The following is a 27,935-nucleotide window of genomic DNA, read 5'->3' as shown; positions in this document are numbered from 1 at the left end:
GGACCACAAAAGTAGTCAGAAGAGTCAGTTTTATGAAACTGAGATTATACATCATCAGAAAATCTGAATAAATAGGTTTTCCACTGATGTATGGTTTGTTAGGATTGGACAATATTTGGCCGAGATACAACTACTTGAAAATCTAGAATCTGAGCATGCAAAAAAATCTAAATAATAAGAAAATGACCTTTAAAGTTGTCCAAATTAAGTTCTTAGCCATGCATATTACTAATCAAAAATTAGCTTTTGATATATTTATGGTATGAAATGTAATAAATCTTTATGGAACATTAATATTCTAATGATTTTGGTATTAAAGAAAAATCAATCATTTTGACCCATACAATGTATTTTTGGCTATTGCTATAAATATACCTGTGCTAACACTAAGTGTCGTATGTGCATTCACCAGAGAGTAGCGGTCCAGCAGATAACATAGGTGAACATGGTGACAGACATGGACGCACAGAGGAGAGAGCAAAACAAAACACCAGTCACAAATTAGAAGATTTATAAAGAAAAATGTAAGAGGATTTCGATAAAAGCCAAGAGGAAACAGGTTTTCCTTTGCTGTAAACAAAACTTTGTTTTCCTGATACTAGCATATTCTCACAGGTGCTTACACTAACCCTACAGCATCCGCTGGAATGTCACTCTCTCGTGAACACATGTACGGCCAGGGTTGCCAGGTTTTCACAATAAAACCTGCCCAGCTGCTACTCAAAACTAGTCCAAAACTACCCCGTTTTGGGGGGCTAAATATCACGTTATTCAGGTGATCCTGCAGACAGGAAAAACAACCCGCAGCAACAGTGTTAAAGTAGCCCAATTCGTGGGAAAACTGCAGACTTGGCAACACTGCGTATGACAGTTAGCGGAAGCTAGAGATTGCGGTTTATAAAGTTTTACATTTGGATATTTTTCTTACAAAAACACATCGATTCACTTCAGAATGCTTTTATTAACCCTCTGGAGCTGAGTATTTTTATGATAGATTTATGCACTTTTATGGGACTTCCATCCAATTTTATCTTATACCCCATTTGTTTAAGTGTTGACTTGCACAAAGCAAGAAAGAGTTACAAAAATTGTAAAAGCCAAACTAAGTGGAAAAAGTTCAGCATGGCTGCTGCTTTCCATAGGAGTGGGCATCCTGTAAAGATGACTGCAAGATCACTGTGCAGAATACTTGTAATGTAAAGGATCTTTATACTTTATATATTTTTATATTCCAAATATTCTCTGGACAGATGAAACTAAAGTCAAGTTTGAAAAAAGGCACAGCACACCAACATTTCATGCCAACTGTAAAGTACTGTATGGTGGAGAGGCCATGATGGTTTGTGGCTGCCTTTCTGCCTCAGGGCCTGGACAGCTTGCTATCATTGACAGAACAATGAATTTCCATGTTTATCAGTATGTTGGAAGAGAATGTAAGGCCATCTGTCCACCAATTGACGCTTAAACGAAGTTGGGTAATGCAACAGCACAGTTAACCAAAGCATAGAAATAAACCAACTACAAAATGTCTTCAACAGAAAAGACCTTAACCCAAATCAGATGCTTTGGCATGATCTCAAGAGAGTGATTCACACCTCATATCAGTTTTGTAAATAGAAATCATGCGAAAAAACTTCCAAAATGTTGTGCAGGCCAAAAAGTTATTTGATCCAAGGGTTCGCATACTTTTGTATCATGAGTGTTTACATGAAGACAGGAAGATGTCATTGTATGTTATTTAAACATACAGTGAAGAAGACTAAATCAAATTTGTGAACAAATAATTCAGAGGGGTTTTGTAAACTGGATCAACTGATTCACCTAAAAAGATCCTACTCAAATGAGCCTTTCATGAATCAGACACTGATACTTCTCTCTCTGAAAATCTTTGATTTTCAAAGCCACTGTTATTGTTTTTGCATTCTGGTTGAACCCTGAAAGTCATATAATAATGCAGCTAAATCTAAAGTTTCACATACTTCCTGCAACCGTAGCAGCAAAACCAGCCAAACTCAGTGCAGTCAATCCTCAACCTCAGCCAAAACTTATGCTCATTATAGTAGGACTCAGATATGCCAGTGCAAACCACATATTTCACATTTTTATTTGACTTTATCAATTTTCATCTGACTGACTGGATCAAAAGTATAAAAAAGTGAAACCCTTCCTGCTTACTGATCTTGGATTTTGATACATTAGCCTGTGAATGATAGGCCAAACACCTTCCTTAATTGCTTTTTTTTTCTTGTAGTGTCTCAATTTATTTCTGAAAAGCCAAAGCACATACTCTGCTTTTTTATGATGGATGGTGCCGCAGAAGAGGTTCAGCTCCAGGAAGGCACGAGGTGCTGTGATTAACGATGCTGCATGGAGTCCCACCGGAGCCCCAGAGGATGATACAGTTGTGTAAAAACAGCTGCTTCTGTGAGGAGATAGAGGGCTTCGGGCAGGAGGCACAACCCTCTGAGTAACACCACGGACCTGTCAAGATGGAAACACGAGCAACAAGGGGTGGGCTGCACTGCTGGAGAAAGGATGGAGAACATGAGAAGGCTGAAGGTCAGAGAGGAGGGAAACTTGAGCCAATATTAGACTAAGGGCGATTATAGTAAGAAAAAAAGAGCGATCTCAACACAAAAGGAATTTATGCAACAAACTCAGTAATGACACTTCAAAAGTGTCTGCAGTGCACTGGCTAGATATAACTACTGTATATATGGTATTGTCAAGGTGTTTCGTGCACCCTGTTATATTTTTCCGATTATACCCAATCATCCGTCACACGGACAGGGCAAGTGTTTTTTATGTCAGACCTGAACATGCTGCAGATGTGGGGTGACTTTGGCAAGAAAACTTTTTACAGGCTTCTTCATCTTTAGTATTAGAGCTCAAATGGACCAATAATAGAGACTAAACATTTATTAACCAAACATGCATATAGTGACTGTATTTTAGCAATAGCCAAAAAAACATTGTATGGGTCAAAATGATCCATTTTTTTTTATACCAAAAATCATTGGGATAATAAGTAAAAATCATGTTCCATGAAGATTTTTAAGTAAATTTCCTACCATAAATATATCAAAACTTTAAAGGCAATTTCTCAATATTTAGATTTTTTTTTTGCACCCAGATTCCAGATTTTAGGCCAAATATTGTCATATCTTAACAAACCATACATCCATGCAAAGCTTATTTATTCAGCTTTCACATGATTCCATATGAAGACCCTTAAAGTTGACCCTTAATGACTGGTTTTGTGGTATGGGATAGAAACAGAAGCCATTTGACTTATTAGAGGTCAGTGTACCATCAAAAAGATTTTAAAACTGATATTACAAGGTAAAGAAAATATTTACAGTTCCTGTGAGCACTTAAGCATCTGGTGGATTCTGATTGGCTGTCAGTGTTTATTGTTTATCCGCTGTGACAAAATAATTCTGTACATGATTCCATTAATTTATTTCCAGTGGTGTGCAGTAGTGTTTTTTTTCTTCTTTTTTTAATCATATGTAAATTCATGTCCTAGTCACATTTACTTACACATTACTTACACTATCAGAAAAAGAAAAAAAAACTATTTTCTATGTTTACAGTAACAATGTAATTAATATTCTTTTTATTAAAGCCAAGAATATGCATCTCATCAAGTTAGTGTTTTTTAAGCATTTTACATTTATTACAATAACTCAAGAAAGTAATTTTACAATATATTTTATTTGTGAACTTCTGTTCAGCAATTCTTTTTAATAGTTAACATTTAACAATTTTTGAGTTTTTTGGATCATCAGTCAAGCTCAGTAAATATTGGTCACAGATACAGAGATTTACTTTAAATTTCACCAAGCTAGTTACTCACTAAAACTCCCACAGGTTTTAAGTCTGTGAGTTAAGTATGTGAGTTGTTTACTTACTTTTAAAATTAGTCTTCCCATTAACGCCATTATATTGTTAAGAGTACGTTTTCACTGGCACGTAGCAAGCACAGCAGAGCGTGCATTTTCAATTCATTTCTATGGAAGTTGAACTTAAACATTTACGTGGTGCATTATGGAATTGAAAGCGTTGATGAGAGCGTCAAAAAGTTTGGCTATTCCTTTACCTTGACTTCCAAATCTTGAGCAAAAAATGACGGGCGACAACCAATCGCTGTGAAAAGTAGGCAAGGCAAGATTTTGACGTGTTTCAGAGTGTTTGCTGAACTGGTGGATTAATGAGCTTATTTAGGGCTGTTGCTATAGGCTACTTTTCATTATTTCGAATTTTAGGTTGTACATAGATTGTGCCAATAAAGTGTTTAGTTTGCGAACCGCTAAAAGAAGAAGATGAAATGCAAACAGGGTGTAAACCTTGTTTTTAGAGGCGTGCTCTGCCCTAAATTTGACACGGACAAAAGCAGTGGCGTTGTCAGCGGCACTGAGCGCAGATTTGACGCTGTAGTGGAAACACACTGTAAAGGCCCGGATATACTTTACGTTTTGTGTCCGGACACCATCTTGCACAAAGCTGCATCTGCACAGCTTTCAAAGCATACTCATCTGTGGATGAGCGTGGATTGCCGAGTTCGATGCATACGCAGTACAACTGCTGCTTTTTTCTTGCGCTGTTGTACGCGCACCGTCTGCACGGTCTCAAAACCAGCTTGCGGACGGGTATGTGACTGTCCGCAAGCCCTCCTGATGATGAAAATTACGCAATGAGGATGGCCGAAGAATACTTTGGCCTTAAGACTGGCCTTGTGTCCCAATGCGCATGCTATCCACCCTATATCTGCCCTAAATAGTATTGAAAATTACTACTATCACGTAGAATTTATCGCATGAACCAATCACAGCTGAACACAACCAGTCATATCCAATCATATTGTGACTTTCCCCCATTCATTCCACACTAAACTCAAGGCATGTGAGGTTTTTTTTTTCTCATTCAATATTTTGAGGAGGCACTGCCTCCCTTAACTCCTCGGAGGAAACGTCCCTCTCTCTCATTATTGCTATAGTTGTGGTTTGGACTTTCCTATTCTCATATAATTAGAACTAGTTATAGTTATTTACAGTATCTTCCTTGGTGTGAACAGGCCTTTACTCCATTTTAATGCCCTCAACCAAAGCCAAAAAGATGTGTGTCAATGCATGATGCATTATGGAGGATTGCCTCATTAGACTCTATGGTCTATTACTACAGATTTCAGCAGTGAATATTTTATCAAAGTGAGAAGTCAATATTATTGTAGAACAAAGTATTGGACTTTTAAAAATTAAAGGCTGCGTAAAATATTTCTTTCTTAAAATCTATATTTCACTCCTACTCTTTTGCTCACACTAGTACCTAATGAGAAAACAAGAGAGTTGAGAAACTACTGTGATTTTTTTTTTCAGGTTTATTTTTCAGCATGAATAAACCATATTCATGTTATTAAAAATGCTAAATTTCTAACATTTATTGTATTAATAATGAAATGTGATATCTTTCATAAGATATTTTATTATACACACTCTAATTAAAGTTTTCTGTCGTGTGTTGAATCCCCTTAAGTTCAATTTACTTTTTGTACATTCTATTTAGCTTTCTGTGGGGTGTGACCTATTAATTTAAATTCTCCCTGAAATGGAGAACTATTTCACTTCATAAATTCTGTATTTTGCTCATCCCTCATAGACATGATCTCTTGTTACCAAGCACTGAGAAAGTAGCAAATAAGGGCAAAGGGAGGGAAAGGTGTAGTTCATTAAAGCCTGAACTGGGTGTTTCGGAGTTGCGAGTCGTCCTGATGGAGCATGCTTAGAGACATGTAAATGAGTGGGTAATGGTTGTCAGGTCCTGACAGCTTTAAACAGCCTTTTAGTTCGCTGAGCTTATCTGTCATAAAAAAAGTAAAAAAAATAAATAAATAAAAAAAACATTTAGAGAGCAGGCACAGACAGCTGAGGAAGCACGGCACATCATTATCAGAAAATGGTGGGATTCTCTCTCTGTCGGGCCGTGCATCTGAGACTCACCCCCGGCCGTGCAAACAGTGCTCTGCCTGTCAGGAGAACAAGACATGCACTGCCACAACCACGTTTTTTTATTGCCAATCACATACTCGCAACATCACCTCTACCCAGGGAGCATGTGTAAGACTGGGGTTGATTTGTACTTATGCAACACACAATCATACAACTGCCTTATCAGGATGTGATGTGTGTCACGGCTGTTTTATCTCCTCCTTTAAGTGATTAACATGTTCATTCCTTTTTTTGCTCTCTCACATCTGTTTCCTGTTTTCCCTCTCTCTTTCTTGCAACTTTATTGGAATTGCGGTGTATGTGTGGGGAGGGGTGTTAAACTAAATAAAGATGTTAAAAAGAGCTATAATCTGTTATATATTGTGCACTTGTACACTGTCAAATTTATTATTCTTTATACACACACACACACACACTAATTATGTAAATATGTGACCCTGGACCACAAAACCAGTCATAAGGGTCAATTGTTTCAAAACTGAGACTTATACATCATCTGAAAACTGAATAAATTAGCTTTCCATTGATGTATGATTTGTAGGAAAATATTTGGCTGAGATACAACTATTTGAAAATGTAGAATCTGAGGGTGCAAAAAAAATCGCCTTTAAAGTTGTCCAAATTAAGTTTAAAATTAAGGTTTGATGGCATAAAAGAAAAATCAATAATTCTGACCAATACAAGATATTGTTGGCTATTGCTACAGATATACCCGTGCTACTTAAGACTAGTTTTGTGGTCCACATATAAAATCTTTATTTAAATAATTCTGTTCAATGTGTGTGTGTGTGTGTGTGTGTGTGTGTGTGTGTGTGTGTGCACCTGGTATTCATCACGTTGTGGGGACCAAATGTCCCCACAAGGATAGGAATACCAGTAGATTTTGACCTTGAGGGGACATTTCTCAGGTCCCCATGAGGAAACAGGCTTATAAATCATGCACAGTGAGTTTTTTTAATAAAGTAAAAGTGTGCACAATCTCCTGTGAGGGCTAGGTTTAGGTATAGTGTAGGTGTAGGGCGATAGAAAATACGGTTTGTACAGTATGAAAACCATTACGCCTATGGAATGTCCCCATAAAACATGTAAACCCAACATGTGTGTGTGTGTGTGTGTGTGTGTGTGTGTGTGTGTGTGTGTGTGTGTGTGTGTGTGTGTGTGTGTGTGTGTGTGTGTGTGTGTGACCCTAGACCACAAAACTAGTCTTAAGTAACACGGGTATATTTGTAGTGATTGCCAAAAATACATAGTATTTTTTTATGCCAAAAATCATTAGGATATTAAGTAAAGATCATGTTCCATGAAGATATTTAAAAAATTTCCCACCATAAATATATCAAAACTTAATTTTTGATTAGTAATGTGCATTGCTAAGAACTTCATTTGGACAACTTTAAAGGCAATTTTATTAATATTTAGATTTTTTTGCACCCTCAGATTCCAGATTTTCAAATAGCTCTATCTCAACCAAATGTATAAATCTTAATTTAAAAAAAAATGCACATGTGAATATACATATACATATATATATATATATATATGTGTGTGTGTGTGTGTGTGTGTGTGTGTGTGTGTGTGTGTGTGTGTGTGTGTGTGTGTGTGTATATACAATTTTAAATAATAAATATTTAAAATTGAAAAATACGATATTAATATTTAACACTTTACAATAAGGTTTATTAGTTAACATTAGTTAACCACATTAGTTAATATGAACTAAAAATGTACAATACTATTAAAGCCTTTATTAATCTTAGTTAATGTTAATTTCAGCATTTACTGATGCATTATAAAAATCTGTTGTGTTTGATAACATTAGTTAATGCACTGTGAACTAATATGAACCAACAATGAATGATTATATTTTTATTAACTAACATTAACAAAGATAAATACATAATAATATATACATTGTTCATAATGTTAACAAATGACACTTTTTTGTAAAGTGTTATTAATATTTTTTATATGAATTTATTAAAGAAGTGTAATAACACACACACACACACACACACACACACACACACACACACACATATAAATATAAATTTATATAGATAAATATATTTTTTAATTTAGATAAATATGTTTAGATAAATATTTTACATTTTTTAAAATTGAAAAATATTGTAGTAATATATAGTAAATATTATACTACATATTACTATTACTAAAATATAAATATTTAAATATTAATTTTTGTAATTTAGTTTACATAGGGGTTTTGTTTTTTTAGAATCAGATATTTTTTAGAATCAGATATTATAACATACAAACATACATTATATATTTGTAACCCTGGACCATAAACCAAAAAGTCTTAAGAATGGGTATATTTGTAGCAATAGCCAAAAATACATATATTTAGTATTAGTCCAAGAAAATAATATATTTAGTAAAGATCATGTTCCATGAAGATATTTTGTAAATATTCTACTGTAAATATATAAAAACTTAAGAACTTAATTTAGACAACTTTAAAGGTAATTTTCTCAATATTTAATTTTTTTTTGTACCCTCAGATTTCAGATTTTCAAATAGTTGTATCTCGACCAAATATTGTCCGAACAAGCCATACATCAATGGAAAGCTTATTTATTCAGCTTTCAGAAAAAAAAAATATACCCTTATGATTGGTTTTGTGGTCAAGGGTCACATTTTTGAATATATTTGTTGTAAACAAAATGTATAAAAAAAAATATGTCAAAACCTTTCTTTGGAGACTCAGGAACATTTAATACAACTGTAATAATCATAAGTAGAACTAGAACTAAATACTGATTTGTAGTAGGGCTGTCCCCGACTATGAATTTTCATAGTCGAATCAGAATTTTCGAATCTTTCTATAGTCGACCGATAGTCGAATCATCTAGGCCTATGTGTGTGCGTGTGTGAATGGGTTGGGAGGGGCACGACACTATAGTCAGCAGGAGGGTAAAACAGTTTTTATTTTATTTTACACACTGCACACAGCAACAACTTTTAATAAAGCGACCAAAACTGCCTGCCAACTGACAGACGAACTTATTTAGGTTTAAATAAAAACACAGAACGCGTCTTTTAGTTCTAAAAACGCGAGGCGCACAGCACTGCCTTTTTTGCAAAGCAACGACCGAAAAACAGCTGTCCTGTCAGTCAAATCAAAGGATTATAGCGCGAACGCTCTAAAATCTTAGTTTTTTGCTGTTAAGTAAACTGTCATATTAGCAGAAACCCTAAATAATAAAGCTCCTGGTTACCCACGATAGACACCAAAGGTTTCTCCTCCATTTCTTGCAGTCTCCGGACTTCTTAAGCAACGGTAAACTTTCGCCATCACAACAGAAGGCCCGCCTCTCCATTCATTCGATTGGACAGTGGAAAAGAACGCGAATGGCGTTGGGCGTTTTTCCGCTCAGAGTTGATTTTTTTTTTTCAACTTTAGGCGCTCAGAGCGCTCCTGCAAAAACGCGAGGCGCGCATAAACAGAGCGCAGAACGCTCACTGCCAACAGAAAACCATTCAAAAGAGGCGCCTCCAATTGCAAAAACGCGTTCGGTGTGATCGCCGCCTAATCCCTGCCGTCAAGATGGTCCGCATCTCATCATGGATCAGGGCAAGTGAAAATTAAATCTGTCACAGGGGTGGTTAGATTTATTCACAAACACGTTAAAAATATTTATTGAACGCTTCTTTCTTTTCACTTTTGTTTTTACTGCATTATCATAATCAAAGGCTGTATATAACGTAATATAACCGTACAAAACCAGTAGTTCTGTGTGCAATTAGACATTGAGCACCCCCATATTGCCAAAATGGTATGATGCTCGTTTCACCCGCGAAGATTCGACTGTGAGATCGTTGGTCGAATCAGGCTCCGCATATCGATGCATCGAATCTTCGACTATTCGGGGACAGCCCTAATTTGTAGTTTTCTTTCATTTTTATTATTTTAAATTTGCAAAACATTTCCTTTAAGAGTAGGATAGGTTAGGGTGAGTAGGGTTGGGCATCGTTTTGATTTGAACGATTCTGATTCCGATTCCGATTCTTCCTTTCGATTTCGGTTCTTTTCGATTCTCAATTCCGATTCTTTGTGGGCTGGAGTCAAAACATGTCACAGGCTCATTAGATTTCACAGAGGATAATTTTATTTTGATTCAATATGAGTTTTAGTTTTAGGAGCTGCAGCCCATGTAGGAGAAAATTAGGAATGCCTCTGCACCAGACCAAAAAACAGATTTATATATGCAGAACTTGCACCCTGGTCTGGACTCTCTGTACATGACGAGACAGTGGACCTGCGCAGCACGTCAAACACGCTACACCCCTTAATTTGTACATCATGCAGGCGTAGGTGTTTCGTCATATTCGTAGTGCATCCTCCCGTGCAAGATATCATTTTGTCACATGTGTTGCACTGTGCCGACCCAGGCTTTTTTAGGGTGTACTCACACTAGGCACGGTTGCCGTGAACCGGGCCCGAGTACGATTGTCCCCCCTCCCCACTCCCCCTCTGGCCTGCACTCACATAGGGTTTCAGCATTCGTGCCGGAGCACGCTTACGTAATTATGGTTTGACGGTTTCAGGATAAACAGGAAGAGCGCGCTCTCGCTGAACGCAATTTAGTCCATCGCTTTTTACTTTGTGGATAGTAATTTTGAGTCGTTTGTTCCGCGGTTGTCCACAGCCTATTGTTAAACATGTCTATCGCATTTGTGGCACGAAACTTTTCGCGCAATCGTGCTGCTTGTATGAGGAGGTTTGCAAGGTACCAGCTGAAGTGCAGCAAGGACTTTGCAGCTTTGATTATGGACTATAAAAACGCTGATTACCTCGCAAAAACGCGACATCACGCGTCCTATTCCGTGCTCCAGCACGGTTAGCGCTCACACTGCATGCTAACCGCGCCCGAGTCCAACTGAACCGTGCTCTGGCCCACCTCTACCAAGCGGGCCAGGGCCGGCTCGGAGCACTCACACTAGTCAAACGAACCGCGCTTTGGTGGTCAAACGCACTCGGGTACGGTTCAAACTGCCTAGTGTGAGTACACGCTTAGTGTGAAATAAAGCCACACTTTTGAGCGCCGCTTACCGTGCTCCATAGCTGCAACTGAACAAGCGCACGGCAAGCACTTCCAGAAATACGGTGGCCACAATGGAAACCAAAACTTGCGTGTTTGGAACCGATGATCGGAATCGAAAACAAATTTTATAAACGATTCCAATGGCATCGTTATTTTTTTAACGGTTCCAAGTTGGAACCGGTTCTCGATGCCCAACCCTAAGGGTGAGTCTGTAGAAGTCTATGGTATGTGTTCAAAAATGTGTAGACAAGCATCCTTGTGTGTGAGAGAGAGAGAGATAAAGTGTGCTAATGATGCTCAGAGACAAGAAATAAACAAGAAGCAAGTTTGTCCTTACCTAGTAGTGTTGAACTTTTACACACAGAACAGTTACTGACCGACTAAAGTGCAAAATGAGTTTAATGTGTTTACAATTGTGCCTTAAGCATATTGTGATCAGTACCATCTAATAGTCTGAATCACTCCAGTCCCACGGCCTGACGACTTCAATACCAGACGCACAGAAAACTCCCACAGGTCTCTGAGGTCCAAGTCTGTAAGATGCAGGTTGTTGTGCTCTCTAAGGTCACTGCAGTTAACCTCTGTTCAGTGTCTAGTCTGCAGAATCCAGCTGCCCCCTTGGGAAAAACAGGAAAGGCAGGAGAGACAGAAGTTGCTTGTGACACCTGTCCATAACTCCTGTGGCATTGGCCGAACGCCCGGCCAATGAAAACACCGTCTGAACGCCCCACACAAATGAGAAGCTGGCTGACGGAATCGAAAGGGAGTGAATGACGTGGGGGCACCACAATGAACTTTGTCAGGTCATTTAAACTGCTTTGTTTTCCAAAAAAGTCCCAATTTACAGCAATCACGGCCCTAGTAGCTGCAAATCAAACATGGGGAATGAGAGATTTGGAAACAAAGACTTAGCTGAAACAAAGACAGAGAGGACTAAAAGGAGGAGGGGGTGAGAGAAAAACAGAGAAGAGGGGCGAAAGACGGATTTGACTTTAATGGAAGGAATTCAACTGGGGCATTTTGTCGCTTTGTATTCATTTGAGTTCATCATACATCCACTTTGTTTTACAGAATACATCCACAGTGTTATAATGAAAGACATTGTGTCTAATTTCATCCGTCGGTGTTTCATCTGCCTCTTCAGAATGCTGATTGCAGTTTGATGAATGTTTAAACTGTTTAAACCGTATTGAAGGGCCCAGAGTTAAGGGCTTTAGAATAATAGAAGCACTCTGGTGGGTTTTGCGAGGCCCTCCATTAAATAAACATCTGGCTCTTCCATTCAGCAGCATTATTCATGCCATAGGACAGAATTGAGATCTTCCTCTGCTCTCGCTCTCGTTGCTGTTCTGCCACGGGCGGCTCACTGTATCATCGCACAATGAAGTCATGTACGTTTCTACCATTCAAACGCAACGCAGCGTGTGCCAGAGGCTCACTGCCACGGAAACAAGAGAAATAGGCATTACTCCAGATTGCGAAGGGACCATAAATTGGCTGCTTAAGAGCTTTGTTTTTACAGGAAGCTCTTGCCTGAGATGTTGTAAAATCCACTACTGGCCCTGTCACCACATTATAGTATAGGCCTCACCTTAACAATACATCATTGTAGCGGCACTGTCAGGTAGAGTTACAGAAATGCCCACATGACCCTAACTCTCTGCCAACAGAGACAAACATATATTGAGAGATTCATACCAGGAGCTTACGGTAGTATTCTCATGTGATTTCATCAAATGTGCATCCAAGTAGCAAACCAGAGGAGAAGGTAAACTAGCCAGGGTTGTGCCATATTCAGAAGAATGAGTGTGATTTTGAATTGAATTGGCCACATCCCACAGGAAGATGAATGTAAATGACAGAAAGAAGAATTTACTGGATTGTAATTCAAAAAAATTAAAAGCAGGTGATGCATTCTGGGAAATGAAGGAATATTAATAAAAAGTTCATATAGACTAATGTGGAGTAGACGTCAAAGTTACATCACTTGCAGCTGCACACGCATTGTAGTGGTAAAAAAACACTGGTAACAAGTGGAGGACAATAGGTAAAATCCATGGAATAAGAGATAAAATGTATTGTGCCTTTGGATTTCAGAATCAGAATGCGAATTATTTTTATAGCATACTGTCGTATTTGAAGCTAAACGCATTTGAAGCTAAACGCATACGTTTAACAGACTATGGATGAAACCTGCTTATGATGAAACCTGATTACTCTACTTTTTAAACATAAATTTGATTTAAACATACATAATATACATAATATTCACATATGCAGTTCATAGGGAACATATTGTATTAGCCTTACAGTTACAGCATGAAATACAATTTAAACCTATATAACATTTACCTATTTTATCTCACAATTCTGACTTTTTTTCTTGCAAATGCAATTTTTATATCTCCTAGTTCTGCCTTTATAGCTCGATTTAACTCAATAACAGCGAGTTTGTCAATTCTGAGGAAAATAATGTGGGATATAAACTCATCATTCGGAGCCGAGGACAAAACAGATGGTTTTTCTTATCAGAATTGTGAGAATAAAGTCAGAAATTTGGACTATAAACTCAAATTTACCTTTCTTTTTTTTCATGGCTTTCATAAACTGCTACATGAAAACTGTCATTTGTTATTTTCTGCCACCAGATAAGCTCCACCCACAAAAAACTGTTAGCAAACACAATATCTATCTATATAGGGATTTTTTTTTCAAAATCATTAATGAATAATTATATCCAGTCATCCATGATTCTCTAAACTTTCAAAGTCGGTCTTGACAAGCTTTGTTTTTCTAGTTAAAAATGACAGTTCTATGAATTTCTTTAAATCTCAGTTCATTTTATTTTACTTCCTTAAATGCAAATGTAAATTGCAATTCTCTATCTAGGGCTGTTCGATTCCAACATTTTTAGAATCAATTCTGATTCTGGTTCTGGAATCGATGGGATTTGATTCCAAGAATCGATACCTCACTGTTGTTAAATTCTTTTTTTTTTTTTTTTTAGATTGGAGGAACCTTTTTTCGCAATAACTGCAGGACATAAAAGGTCATAGAAAGTAGCATTCTTGTAATATGAAGCTTAATTTGAATTGAAAAATTACAATAGATTTCTGTAGCTCTGACTGATTTTAAATTGTAATTTTTATCTGCATTTGCCATGAAATGAGTCATTGCCTACAGCTCAGCAGTGGACATGCGTTTATTGCATGAATAAAACAAGACATAAAGTGTCTAAAATACATGTGCACAGTTAAGCTGACTGATGTTTTCTTTAACTGTATGTTTGCACAAAATTAGCAAACTATACACTGAAACAAAATAGCCAGAACATTGACATAAGAGCTTGTGGTTTATCTGTCAATCAGATGGACTCTCAGCCACTGATCTCTGCTCTCTGCCTTTCTTTCAGAATTATCATTGGCTAATAGAAAGGATAAAAAATAGCATTTATTTAAGATGGAACTAAGATCAAGATCCTCGATCACGTCATGATCTATTCTTCCATGCAGCGCTCAAAACTGTGGACATGAGCTGTAAAATAACTTCTGAATCCTTTTTTTGAGCTGGTTCATTAAAATGATCCGAACAAACCTTTTTGTGGAATTGAATCAGACTTCTAATCACTATTAGCGAGCAAGAGGCAAATTAATAGGTGCTTCTCAAATGGAACTCTGCATTCTCAAACCCAACTCGTTTTCATTCAGTTTATTTTCATGAATCGACGTTCACTGACGTTTGATCACTTAGCAGCCAAGCAATGCAGGCAGCCTTCATAGGATGCAGCCTTCTATTTGAGAGGCACCCATATAAACTTTGTTGAACTGAAAACGGCTCTGAATAAGGAGTCGAATGAGGAATCAACTCTCGATTGGATTAGATTAGTAGGATAGATATATCTCTTTTCAACTACCTCACAAATTGAGAACGTACACTTTTAAAAATAAAGGTGCTTTAAAAGGTTCTTCACAGCGATGCCATAGAAGAACCATTTTTGGTTCCAGAAAGAACCATTTAGTCAAAGGTTCTTTAAAGAACCATCTCTTTCTTACCTTTTTATAATCTGAAGAACCTTCTTTCGCCACAAAGAACCTTTTGTGAAACAGAAAGGTTCTTCAGATGTTAAAGGTTCTTTATGTAACCATTTAGACAAAAAAGGCTCTTCTATGGCATCGTGAAGCACTTTTATTTTTAAGAGTGTACTCACCGCTGGCACACAAATCAGAGATCGTGCTGTCCAGACACAGAAAGATTCAGGAGCACAGAAACATGTTGTCAACGCTGCCCCACAACTTCTGGTAATAAAATAGTTTTGATACTGAATATTTACATTATTTCTCAGCTGCTCTCACTGCTTTTAAGTAACTAAAACTCACAGCTTCATTGTTTAGAGAGATGCAGACACTGGTAATTACAGACACAATCCCTATTTCTGTAAACTTTTCTGTTCTAACACTTTGCGCTCTGCATTTGCGAACAGTAAACCCCGCCTGCTTTGATTTGATTTTGACATTGAAGAGGGCTGTTAGCCCATTTATGAGGCAGACCAGGCTGAAAATATAACTTTTTAAAGTGCTTTGAAACATGCAGAGTTATTCTATGTGTTGACGTAATTTCAACTGAAACCTGAAGACAGGGCGGGACATATCAAACAGTCCAACCCCCTCTTTCAAATAGCCAATAGCGTTTTGTTTATATCACAGCTTGGGCCAGAGCCATTGAGCTCAGCAAAGCCACATTTGACAGCCTATGACAGTCACAATTTCATCCAAATAGCTTTAAATTATACTATTATTTGTAGTTTTATGGTCTGCGCCACTCTGTGTTATCGGTTCTCTGGTCACACATGACACAGAGCAAAACCAGACCTCTTTCTCCCCAATGGAAAGCATATTAACACTGCCTTTGTTCTCTATCCCCTATGCAGTGCACTACGTGCCATTCACCATACAGAAAATGTTAACTTTGTAAACAACTGTCCATTTTCAGCTAAAGCTTCAGCATCTATTTACATGTAGAGGGGCGGGACGCTTCAGCTTCTAGAGAGCATTTGATTGGACGGAACGTTTGATGAAAAGCTGAAGTGCAGGGTGATGTCATCAAAATCAATTGACCCATATTGGTGGAAGTTAGAGACTGTAAGTTTTGTAAATGCATTTTTTGTTACTGTTTTGAAACACACTAGCTTATAGATAATCTTTAAGGTGCCATAGAATGCATTGATACAATATTTTAAATTGTTCTCTGATATCTACTTAGAAGGTATATGGCATAGGAAAGGGTAAAAATTCTTCAGAAACGGTTTTACAGGTCCATTTACAACCCTAGGATTTGTCCCTAGAATGAAATGGTCTGTTATTACCTTATTTGGAAGGTTCATTAATAATAATGATGAGCCCTGCTCTGACTGGCTGTTTCACAGAGCGGCTCATTTCAGTAGCTCGCACATGGAGGAAAATATATATTTAATCACGGAGCTCGAGCCGCTATTAATATGCGGTTCATTGAAACTGCTGTTTTCAATGCACGATCATTTTACTTTCACTTTTGTGATCGCATGTGCTCTGTGCAACGTTATACTGCAGCGGCAGTACTTACCACACAAGTTTAGATGCTTGTTAGTGATGCTCAGGATCTGTAAATCATTCGCCATCGTCCGCGCAGTCATCTCTCCAGCTCACCATTTATGTGGTAAGTGAAATCTTATGTACTGCAATATAACAGGCTACCACTAGCAGTAAGCTAACCATGTCCCTTCAGTGTCTCGCCTTGTTTTATTAGATCGCCTTACTTGTTTTCCTTGCCTTTCTGAGTAAGTTACAGACACCAAGCATCCCTGCACTTAACATCTCCTGCACAACCTGGAACATAACATTTATTCCCGTGATCTGCCATTTTCGCTATTGTCCTCCCTTTGTTTGTTTTTTTCACAATAGCCTAGCTGCAGAACTTCTGATGATTGGGCTATGCAAATGTTGGGGCTGTAAATATTAATGATCGCGACTCTTACGTAATATTCTGTTATGTTAGGATTAGCCTATTTTTCAGTGGTCTTTTACAAACACCAGATTTATATAAGGAGGAGGAAACGATGGTGTTTGAGACTCATGGTATGTCATGTCCATGTACTGAACTGTTATTATTCAACTATGCCAAGGTAAATACAGTTTTCTATTCTATGGCACCTTTAAGACTAACATATTTATACTGAAAGCCAAAAAAAACTTCCATTGTGATTTCATGAGTTTTGTCATCCTAAAATCAATCGCTGTGACACAAACAAGTGTGTTTCAGCTTTCAGTATTAGCAGTATTTGTGATCATGAATTAAACTCAATTCCAGGGTGCCGGCTTTCTTTTCGGCATGCTTTTTTTCCCCCTGCTTTTTTCACCTCAGTCATTGCAGCGGGATAGGGGAGACAGCTGCTTTGAAACACGTCATGATGACATTGGCTGCCAGATCTAAAGTATGGGGGCTTTTGGGTAATGTCTTTGTCATGATGGCTCAGTCACCACTTGCACATAGTTTGTCAGTGGCGCAGAGACACATGTGGCCCGACTACTCCAAACAAAGTTTTAAAAAGAGCGATTCTTGATAGCTGGCTCACCGTGAGGGCACAAATGAAGGGGGAGCACGGCTAAATTCTGCTCTGACTGACAGGTGAATAGCCAACCTGTCAAACATGGTGAAACCCTGTACCAGGGGACATCTGCTGGCAGCATGAGAACACACAACTGTTGAGCAAATATGTCTCAATTAGCCTGATAGGGGGCATTAGGGCTGGCCTCATTTCGGCCTGCATAGAAACTGTCCTATCACATCAGCTTAGAAAAGGTAAAGTGTGAATTAAGGGGTTTGAGGTGATTATAAAATGTGCATATTTAATTTATTTGTTGAAGAAAACAAGCTAAATAATACTACTGCTGCTAAACTAATGTTATTATAAAAATAAAATGAAATGTCATAATAAAGTATTTTTTTTTTTGTATAATATATGTGACCCTGGACCACAAAACCAGTCTTAAGTAGTACAGGTATATTTGTAGCAATAGCCAAAAATAAAAAAAATATTGATTTTTCTTTTATGCCAAAAATTATTAGGATATTAAGATCATATTCCATGAAGATATTTCATAAATTTCCTTCTGTAAATATATCAACACTTAATTTTTGATTAGTAATACGCATTGCTAAGAATTCATTCAGACAACTTTAAAGGCGATTTTCTCAGTATTTAGATTTTTTTTGCACCCTCAGATTCCAGATTTTCATAATCATTGTATCTCGGCCAAATGTTGTCCTATCCTAACAATTCATACATTCATGGAATGCTTAATTATTCGGCTTTTATGTGATGTATAAATATCAATTTAAAAAAAAAAAAGAATGGTTTTGTGGTCCAGGGTCACATATTATAAATATAGCTATATTATAAAACTATTGATTTAATGTGGATTTTATTATTTAATGTCTAAAATTGCATATTTCTCTGATTTCTTGGCTAATGGACTAATTCTGTAACGTATTATAGGCAAAAAAAATTTTAATAATATTTTTTAAAAATAAATGTATATATTTAATTAACATTATACTGTAAAATATTTTCTGACATACATATTATAGCATAAAATAAAATAATAAAAAATTCAATTCAATTCAGTTCAATTATTTTACTGTGAAACTTATTCTGTGACAAGTTTTATAAGACAAGTTTTATATTTTTTTAAATTATAAAATCTAATAATAAATATAATATGTGACCCTGGACCACAAAACCAGTCATAAGGGTCAATTTTTTGAAAATAAGATTTATACATCATCTGAAAGCTGAATAAATAAGCTTTCCATTAATTCCATTAATGTGTAGTAAAATCCGAAATCTGAGGGTGCAAAAAAATCAAATAGTTGTCCAAATGAAGTTCTTAGAGATACATATTACTAACCAAAAAATATGTTTTGATATATTTATGATAAGAGATTTACAGAATAAGATCACGGACCATGATCTTTACGTAATATTGTAATGATTTTTGCCATAAAGGAAAATCTATAATTTTGACCCATGCAATGTATTTTTGGCTATTGCTACAAATATACATGTGCTACTTACTGGTTTTGTGGTCCAGGGTCACATATCATTATAAATACATGTTTGATTTGCATATTTCATTTTACTGTTAAATTCTGACAAAAGGTCTTCAAAACCAGTTTAATAAAAAAATTGTTGTATAAATAATACATGCATATGCATAAATAAAATGTAATCTATAATAAAATGAATACTAAAATGTATTTTTATATAATATATCATTTTACCATAAAACTTATTCTGAAACATACATAATATAGGTTCTTCAAAACCATTTTAATTCTTTACACCGCACAACATGCTTATATGCATTGTTACCACACAAGTAAATGCAGGTGGGCTTCAGGGACAGACTTGTAAGGGCATATCAAATGAATTAGTAAGCATTAATACATTATGAGCGCTGTTCTGGCTCGCTACAACATGTTGGGGCAGGGAGCTAATGGGCGTAAATGATTTCCATGTCTCACCGAGGGTACACAAGCACTCCTCCTTGTCAACTGGGAGCGATTTTGTAACCCATACTGTTGCAGAGCCGTAATGGAAGATGGCTGGGTGAAACCTTGGGGTCCACATTAACCTTTAAAGTGTTCACCCAAAGCTCAGAAGAGGCCGTACAGGACCAGAGTTAATGTACCAGCCTCCACGTCCTGGCCCGGGAGGGGTCTGCTGAAAGACCGCACACACCAGCTGCCCCCTGCTATTTTTAAAGGGGCATTTGTCCCATCCTTATCCCTCGCTGGCTGACTCAACTGAAAAACATGAGTCCATAACGGTGCCAAAACTGTACCTGCACTTGTAGCAAGGCACCTGAACTTGTTAACCCTGTTAACCTCCACTCATATAAGAGAAATACAGCACGTCTAGAGGGAGTTTTTCACAGGTTTCGGCTTCTTTCTTCTCACAGGACGAAACCTGCTTGGAGGTCTCTGTTTTACACTTTAAGGTGCCCCAGTGGCAGCTTTTGCACCTTTTTATGAGAAATTTGAACAATTTAACCTCTAAATGCACATTTTTTGCATTCTTCTAATTGTGAGGATGCACCAACAACAAACAAACCACAATTTGCACTGCAACAGAGCTCTGGTGGCACATGGGCACTTAAAATCTGTCAGCGTTCTGAAATGCCAACGATTATGCCGTGGCATGATTGCGCCATTTTTCAACTAAAAAAGGTCCATTGCACGTAAATAAATAGCAGAGCCCTGGCTGGAATTATAAAAATGTCACCACAAACCAACAAGTGCCGCTGATGCATATAAAGCCATTTCGTCTCGAGAAGAATGGGGAGGAAAAACGTGATACTTAAGAGTCATTAAAATTGTATGATGTTGTGCTGCACGCAAGTCAAATATGACTTCTCTGTTCGCTACAGAGGGAGAACATAAACAATGCCGACTGCCACACAGCGCGGCCCATAAATGTCTCCAGAATAATGTTTACATCTCAACTGATCTGTCATCTGCAGGAGCCCCTGCCCCATCATGTGCCTCACATGCCCTCGGCCGGACGTGCCATAACTAAAGATGCTGACAGAGGATTCTTTGTCACTGCACCAAGTATTTTCTTGTTTTTATTAAAGTGCTGATCAAAACATCAGGAGTAGATTTATGTCTTCATTTGAATAACAACATATTTTAGACTTGCAAGTCATATTATTGTGGCAACATATAAATATTTTTTCTCGAATGATACATAAAAGATCATTTGTTTTGGTTTATTTCACTGCTTGTTTGTAATAAACTCCCTGCTTAAGTTAGTTTAGTGGAAAATAATGGAAATGCAATGCTAGGAATATTGTTTATTGCCAATACACTTGTAAAATATTTTTATTGGCCGTTATGGGAGAATAATATTAAACCCAAAAAATGTCCATAATCTATTTTGGATGTTGTAAATAGTGTATTAAATGTAAAATATAGACCAAGCTACACTGTGTTGCAAATGTTGATGTGCACTTCATAAGGGGATCTAAAAATGATTTCAATTGTGCAATAACACGAATCTGCGTTAGGACATTTACCAACATTGTTTCTTAATTTAGGCCCTTTGTTTACTTTGATTATTCGTGTTATTGATTATTAGCAATTCACATGCACGTTTTTGTTGCAGTAAGCTGTAAAGTGTCAGGTACACTCGCAATTCAGTGTAGTATGTGTAGTAAAATCCATTGATGAACTACCACAATTTTACTCAAGCGTTTGGTTTAAGAAACACAGCCTGATCAGACGATGACAGACAGCGTCAATACAGGATACGTTTCCGAGTAGCTCTATGCTGCCCTCTTTTGGCTTGATTTGATTATGTCATCCAAGGGTCACAGCAAAATAAAAGACAGTGGACGTTAAGCATTATTTAAATTAAAGTGTTGGAAAGTAACTATAGTTAGATGTAACGGAATCACATAACGTAATTACTAAATAAATGTAAGTGTAATCTGTTACAGTTACTGAAAAGAAATGTGTGATTAAATTAGTTATGAAAATGTTAACAATTACAAAGGGGGGTTACATCTGAATATTTTATGCAGATTTGATTGATTTCTTTTCAAAATTCTAAATTATGAGACACCAATGTTTTGATTTTAAATCAGTATTTAACCTCAGAACGATCTCAAAGTAAAAAGAGAAGCTAAAGTCTGATTTTGTGATGGCTGTGCTTTCAAAAAAAGGATTTTGTCTGACAGTAATCAGTGTTGAGTACTACTGTAATGTTAACTCTGTCTGCTTTAAATGTTAGAAAATGATTAACAGTTAAAAAATTAATTGAAATCAAAAAGTAATGAAATGTAATTAGTTACATTACTTTAATAAAGTAACTTAAATTGTTACACTACTTATTACATTTTAAATAGGGTAACTTGTAATCTGTAACCTATTACATTTTTTAAGTAAGCATATTTAACATATTTAAGTTATATAATACAATAATATAATTTCAGTGTATTTATTAAATAATTTACATGGTCTTAAAATATTCTAAAATGTAAAAAAAAATACAAACATTTCATCATATTTTATCCTTTTTGTATAACCCAATACATTATAAACAATCAAACAAACACACAAACAGTGCACACTGTTCAACATCTTTATGTGTTCCCATTCTAATAATTAGTTTAATTATTTAAAAATATTTATTGTATAATGTAATATAATATGTTGTTTATAACATATATTTAATATAAAATAATACAAACATTTATTATTAAAATGTATTACATTATTTTATTTAATATATTTTAAATAATTACTTATAAATAAACAAAGCTTACTGTTTAAGATCTTTCTAAAATAATTTTATTTTCAATATCAATCTCTAATTTATTTCATATTATTCATATTAGTTTGTTTAGTTAAAAAAACGAATTTATATAATAATATAAAACAATTATTTATTGATTATAAATAAGTAAATAAATACTCATCTTTACAGTATATTTTTGTGTGAAGTAATGTATTTATGATAGATAACTAAATAAACAGATAGATCTATTCATTCAGTTTGTTTGTTTGTTTCTGAGGAAATAATTGAGTTTTGTAGGGGATAAATATTCTTTATTTAGATTTAAGAAAAAAATAGAGGTAGTGGTAACTATGTAGTGCCTTGCATGCTGTCCAGTTTTGGACATCTGAGCTTGTGTGGGCCTTTCAGATTCTGATTTAATCATATACATTACCTTCACTTATCTAAGCCATCTTGGCTGTATACTTTGGTTCTTCTATAGAAGTGTTCCCTCTTCAACAGAGCTAATCTGTGCTGCTTTGTGAAACAGTGGGAATTCATTCACTCTCTGGGGCTGGAGCCTGTCCCAGTCACCCTTCTTTGAGCGCTGACAACCACTGAGCTCTTTGCCACCAACTGCCACCAGGGACGACACTTGTTTAGAGGCCTCGAGTCCCGTTAAGGACATAAAGGAGAGAAAGAAAGAGCGTTAGAGTGTGTATGTGTGCGGGAGAGAGAAAGAAAGCCGCTGATCCGATTTTGCACTTGTATACTTATCAGTGGCATTTAGGGGCCAGTTCCTCCTCAGTAATACAGATGGACAAAAACAGCATTAGCTGGGCTGCTGTTTGGGAGGAGTAGCAGAATAGCTAATCATGACTGGGCAGCCTCTCCCTGTGTGTTCTCCAAAGACTGGAACACAGAAGGAGTGTTCAGACGGCCCTCACAGGAACAATGGCGTTTGTCCTGCTAGCATATGGGTGCAGCGGGTAAATTATGTAAATAGATATGGAGCAGCTTGTGGGGCTGTATTCAACGTGCTTTCAGACATGCATGCATGGCAGGTCACCACCTCGTCCTCACGTTCTGAATCTCTCCATTAGTGCCACAACAAAGGCTTTGACACAGTTAGCAGTGGATGTTGACTGATCTTTGATATCCATATCAGTTATTTACATTAAATGCAGGAACTTTGATGGTTTAGAAATGTGTATTGACAGTCAGCATTTATACACTACTGTTCAAAAGTTTGGACTGGAGTCAGTATAAAGTATGTGGTAATATTAAATATGTGTTCTGAGTTTGTCACACCACAAAAATGTGTCATTAACCACCCAGCCAAATCTGAATGATAAAAAACCAGTCAAGAAATAAAATAAATAAATAAACCGCGTATTCAACCACGCATTTACGTGAGGAAGCCATATATCTAACGTTAACTAGCAAACTAGTTACGGTACACTCCCAACGAAATGGACAAATATATATAATCTAAGTTATAAATATCAAACCTTTTTAACCTTGTTAAAACTACACACTGAATGACTGTTACCATTTTGTCATGAACAACACTTATTGACTTTTAACGTATAAGCTATGTTTGCTTAAATTTATTTTCAAGATCTGAGGTAAATTATTATATTTTATTGATTTCAGGATGGCTATAAATGTCACGCAATATGATATTCAAACTTACACTTTTAAGATTGAAAAGCACATAACCAGTACCTGAGATTATTATTGCCTAGTTTGTATATTCTTGTTCCAGCCGCGACGTCGCAGAAATAGAAACCGTTCCTAAAATAGACATTTAAAATAGAAACATCGCAGCTAGGTAGGATAAAGATACCTTTTATTGCGTGTCGTCGTGCTGCATGCAGTTAGGACACGGTTTAATTTGCGATTGAACCATCGGTACAAATAGATGCCTCATTCGACCGCTCCAATCAAGTAGACGCGTCCGCCATCTTGCAACGGTCAACTTGAGTCATTTACCATAATAATCAATGAATATTCAAAGATGCCACAATTCTGCACCCCGATGGTTGTAAAAACAACCGGGATTTAAATTCCCAAAGAAACGGGATAACCTTTCACAGGTAAGAATGTATAGGTTTGTGTATTTAACATGTGTTAATATTACAGTTTTTTAAACTAAAATACCATTTAAATGCCTTGTTAGCTATTGGCTTCGTCTTGTTGATTGTTTTTTAGCAAAAGTATCTTCTAAAGTTTACTGAAGATATAGATATTTATAAATGCGTAGAGGCTATATAGCTGCAGTGCAGACAGAGATTGTCTTCCTGTTGGGAGATGAAAGGGTCTGTATTACTTACTATACTTCCAATCTAAATTCTAACGTTAGATTGGATGCTCTTCAGTTCAGGTCTCCATAGGAGCCCATTCAAAGGTCTCTCTGTTTTTAATGTAGCTAACTTCGGCAGCTTTGTGTCATTTAAATGACGGTCATTGCCACATTGCAAAGTGATGGTGCTATAGAGCCATGTGCTTTTTAAAAACATTTTAATAGGTTTAACATTAGATTAACAGCTCAGAATATACGCTACTTTGACTAGAAACAGTGGAAACCAGAAATGCAAAGCATTCTTCAGATTAAGAATCAGGCGTGACTTTTGCGTTCAGGAAAAACGTCTATAGGAGAAACCAATCACATTACAGCCTTGATGTCAGAGTTTCAGTCAGAGTTGTGTGACAGTCAATCGCTGCTTAAGGATACCAAAAGAAGGAATGGGAAGTACTGTAAATTACTGTTACTAATCTCACCTGTCGCAAAAAATCCGTGATTTCTCTTATAAAACAGCTTTTTTTCAACTCTAAAAATAGTTCAATCAAAGTATTGTTTATTGTAAAACATGTTGAAGATTAGCCAATATTCTGTCGATTTATTAAATGATAAGCTGTTTTCTCCATAAAGCTGTTTATTCAGCAAAGTGGTGCCTCTCTTCTATTGACATCCAACAAAAAAAAAAAACGGTCACTGATCTCCTTTCCCAAACTGGAATCGTTAGAATTAGCTGTTACGCTTCTTTTGGCTAAAGGTTGCAGGCTTGCCTTCTATTGGCTTTGGTGCAGATACATTAGCAACTTGCTCTCGAGTGTTGACGGACATTGCAATATGGCGGACGGCCTACGTAGTGGCCCAAACAGCTGCTAATAGGGAACCTAGCTATATAATGGCTAATATGCTCTAGTTATTATAGTATTAGGGGAGGGGCCTTGCTCAGTGGCTACAGTGCGTCATCGAGACATGATTTCAGGCCCACCCAAAAAATCCTGAACACAAAAATGGTGAAAAACTGTTCAACGATCTAACTCCACTGTTCAACGATCTAACTCCACAGTTCAGTACTACATAGTACACAGTCTTTGCAACGTGTTTTCAGCAATACATTTCTAACATTTATAATGTGTTTAGAAACAGTTCTCTGAATTGCCCTTACACAGACTTTATTGTACACTGTAAAAAGTTGTCACCAGATTCAACTTAAAAACCTATGTTCAGCAGCTGCCTTAAATTTTCAAGTTAAATCAGCTTAAAACTACAAGTCATTTTAACTTATTACAATAAACATGAGTTGATTTAACTTAAGTTTAAATGACTTAAGTTGATTTAACTTAACGTTTTAAGGCAGCTGCTAAACTTAAGAGTTTAAGTTGAAACTGGTGAACACTTTTTACAGTGTATGAGAAAAAAGTGCATGGTTGCATTAATTTAAACAAATACAGCGAAATACTGTGAAATATTATTACAATTTAAAAGAACGGTTTAAATTTTAAAATGCAGTTTATTACTATATTGGCAAACCTGAATTTTCAGCGTCATTACTGAAAATCATGGTCCTTCAGAAATCATTCCAATATTCTGATTTGGTGCTCAAGAAATATTTCTTATTATTACAGTGTTGAAACTAGTTTTCATAAAAAATGTGATTTTATTCAGTATTCTTTGATGAAAGTTCAAAAGAACAGCATTTATTTGAAATCTTTTGTAACATGTCCTCACTGTCACTTTTGATCAGTTTAGTGTGTTCTTGCTGAATATTAATTTCTCTTTGAATGATAGTGTATGTGTCAGCACCTGCAGTTTTCTGAGACACCTTTGTTTGCAGTCCTTCAAAATACAAATAACAATTGTTTGTATATAAAGTCTTTAGGGTTTCCTAAAACAATAAAAGATAATCCAGCCCTGTCATTAATATTCACGTTCAGTGGTCATTCAGGCATGGACGTCTCTCAGACGTCTTTTCAACTGCTGCTCAGTGTTAAAAATGCCCAGAAGAAAAATGACACGATTGAATTTCCCATGGATCACAACGATACCAGCTTGCTGATGCGGAATGCGTTCACGTAATTGTTTGTGATGGGTTTTGTACTAATTACCACTACGCTGGATAATCTCCCAAGATTACAGCAACCTGTCACAAGCATCTTTCCAGTCCTACTGTGCGGCATCATGGGAGAGAGTCCTGTCCTTTTTGTTGTTGTTCTGTCTGCTGTGACAATGATTAAATATGAGGCTAATTTCTTCTGCCCCTCACATTACATTGTGTCCCTGCACATATAATATTTATTCACCTCTTCCTAATTGAAATCAGTTGGTTGGTTTACCAGCTTTTGGTGCAGTGATATTGTGTGATCTTTTGAAATGTATAAGTTGTGGTGGATCTGTTTAAGACTGCTCTGATCATTGAAAACCAAATAATCTAAGCAACACTTTTTGCCTGAGGTTAAGTTTTTAATGATATTTTAGGATTCTTTCATTTTCATTCTGTAATTAATTACTCACCCTCGTTTCGTTCCAAACCCAGAAGACCTTCGTTCATTTTAGGAACACAAATGAAGATATTTTTGATGAAATCCGAGAGCTCTCTGACCCACCATACACAGCAAGGGTCTTACCATGTTCAAGGTCCAGAAAGATACCAAGAACATCGACAAAATAGTAAATGTGACTTCAGTGGTTCAACCGTAATTTTATGAAGCTACGAGAATAGTTTTTGTGTGCACACAAAACTAAAATAGCACCATTTTGGAGAGCACCACCACTCATGCACCTGTTATTTTAACTTTTTTGTGCACAAAAAGCATACTCGTAGCTTTATAAAATAGAGAATTAATCAGAGATTTCTTAAAAAATATCTTAATTTGTGTTCCAAAGATGAATGAAGGTCTTACGAATTTGGAACGACATGAGGGTGCTTTATCCCTTTAATAGTCCTAATTGCTCCTACATGGGCCCGAAGAACACCATCAGCAGTGAGCATATTTCATTTGTTTCTTTATTAATGTTTAAGTTGTTTTCCATCTTACTGTTAGCAGACAGAGTGGATGTATAGAAGTACACAAATATACAATGTGAAGATAAATGTAGAGTAGAAATATACTGTGAGACAAACAACAATCCATTCAGTAATCTACAATGGGAAGTGAATGGAAGCCAAACTTTTGTCTTATTGACATAAAGCGGAATTTGGAGTTATAAAAGACCTAGAACTTTCTGATTCTCTTATAATGGTATTTTCGAGC

This window comes from Garra rufa, chromosome 16 (assembly GCF_049309525.1).
Source record: "Garra rufa chromosome 16, GarRuf1.0, whole genome shotgun sequence".
Lineage (NCBI taxonomy): Eukaryota > Metazoa > Chordata > Actinopteri > Cypriniformes > Cyprinidae > Garra > Garra rufa.
The sequence above is the reverse complement of the archived record's forward strand: the minus strand, read 5'-3'. Positions refer to the sequence as shown.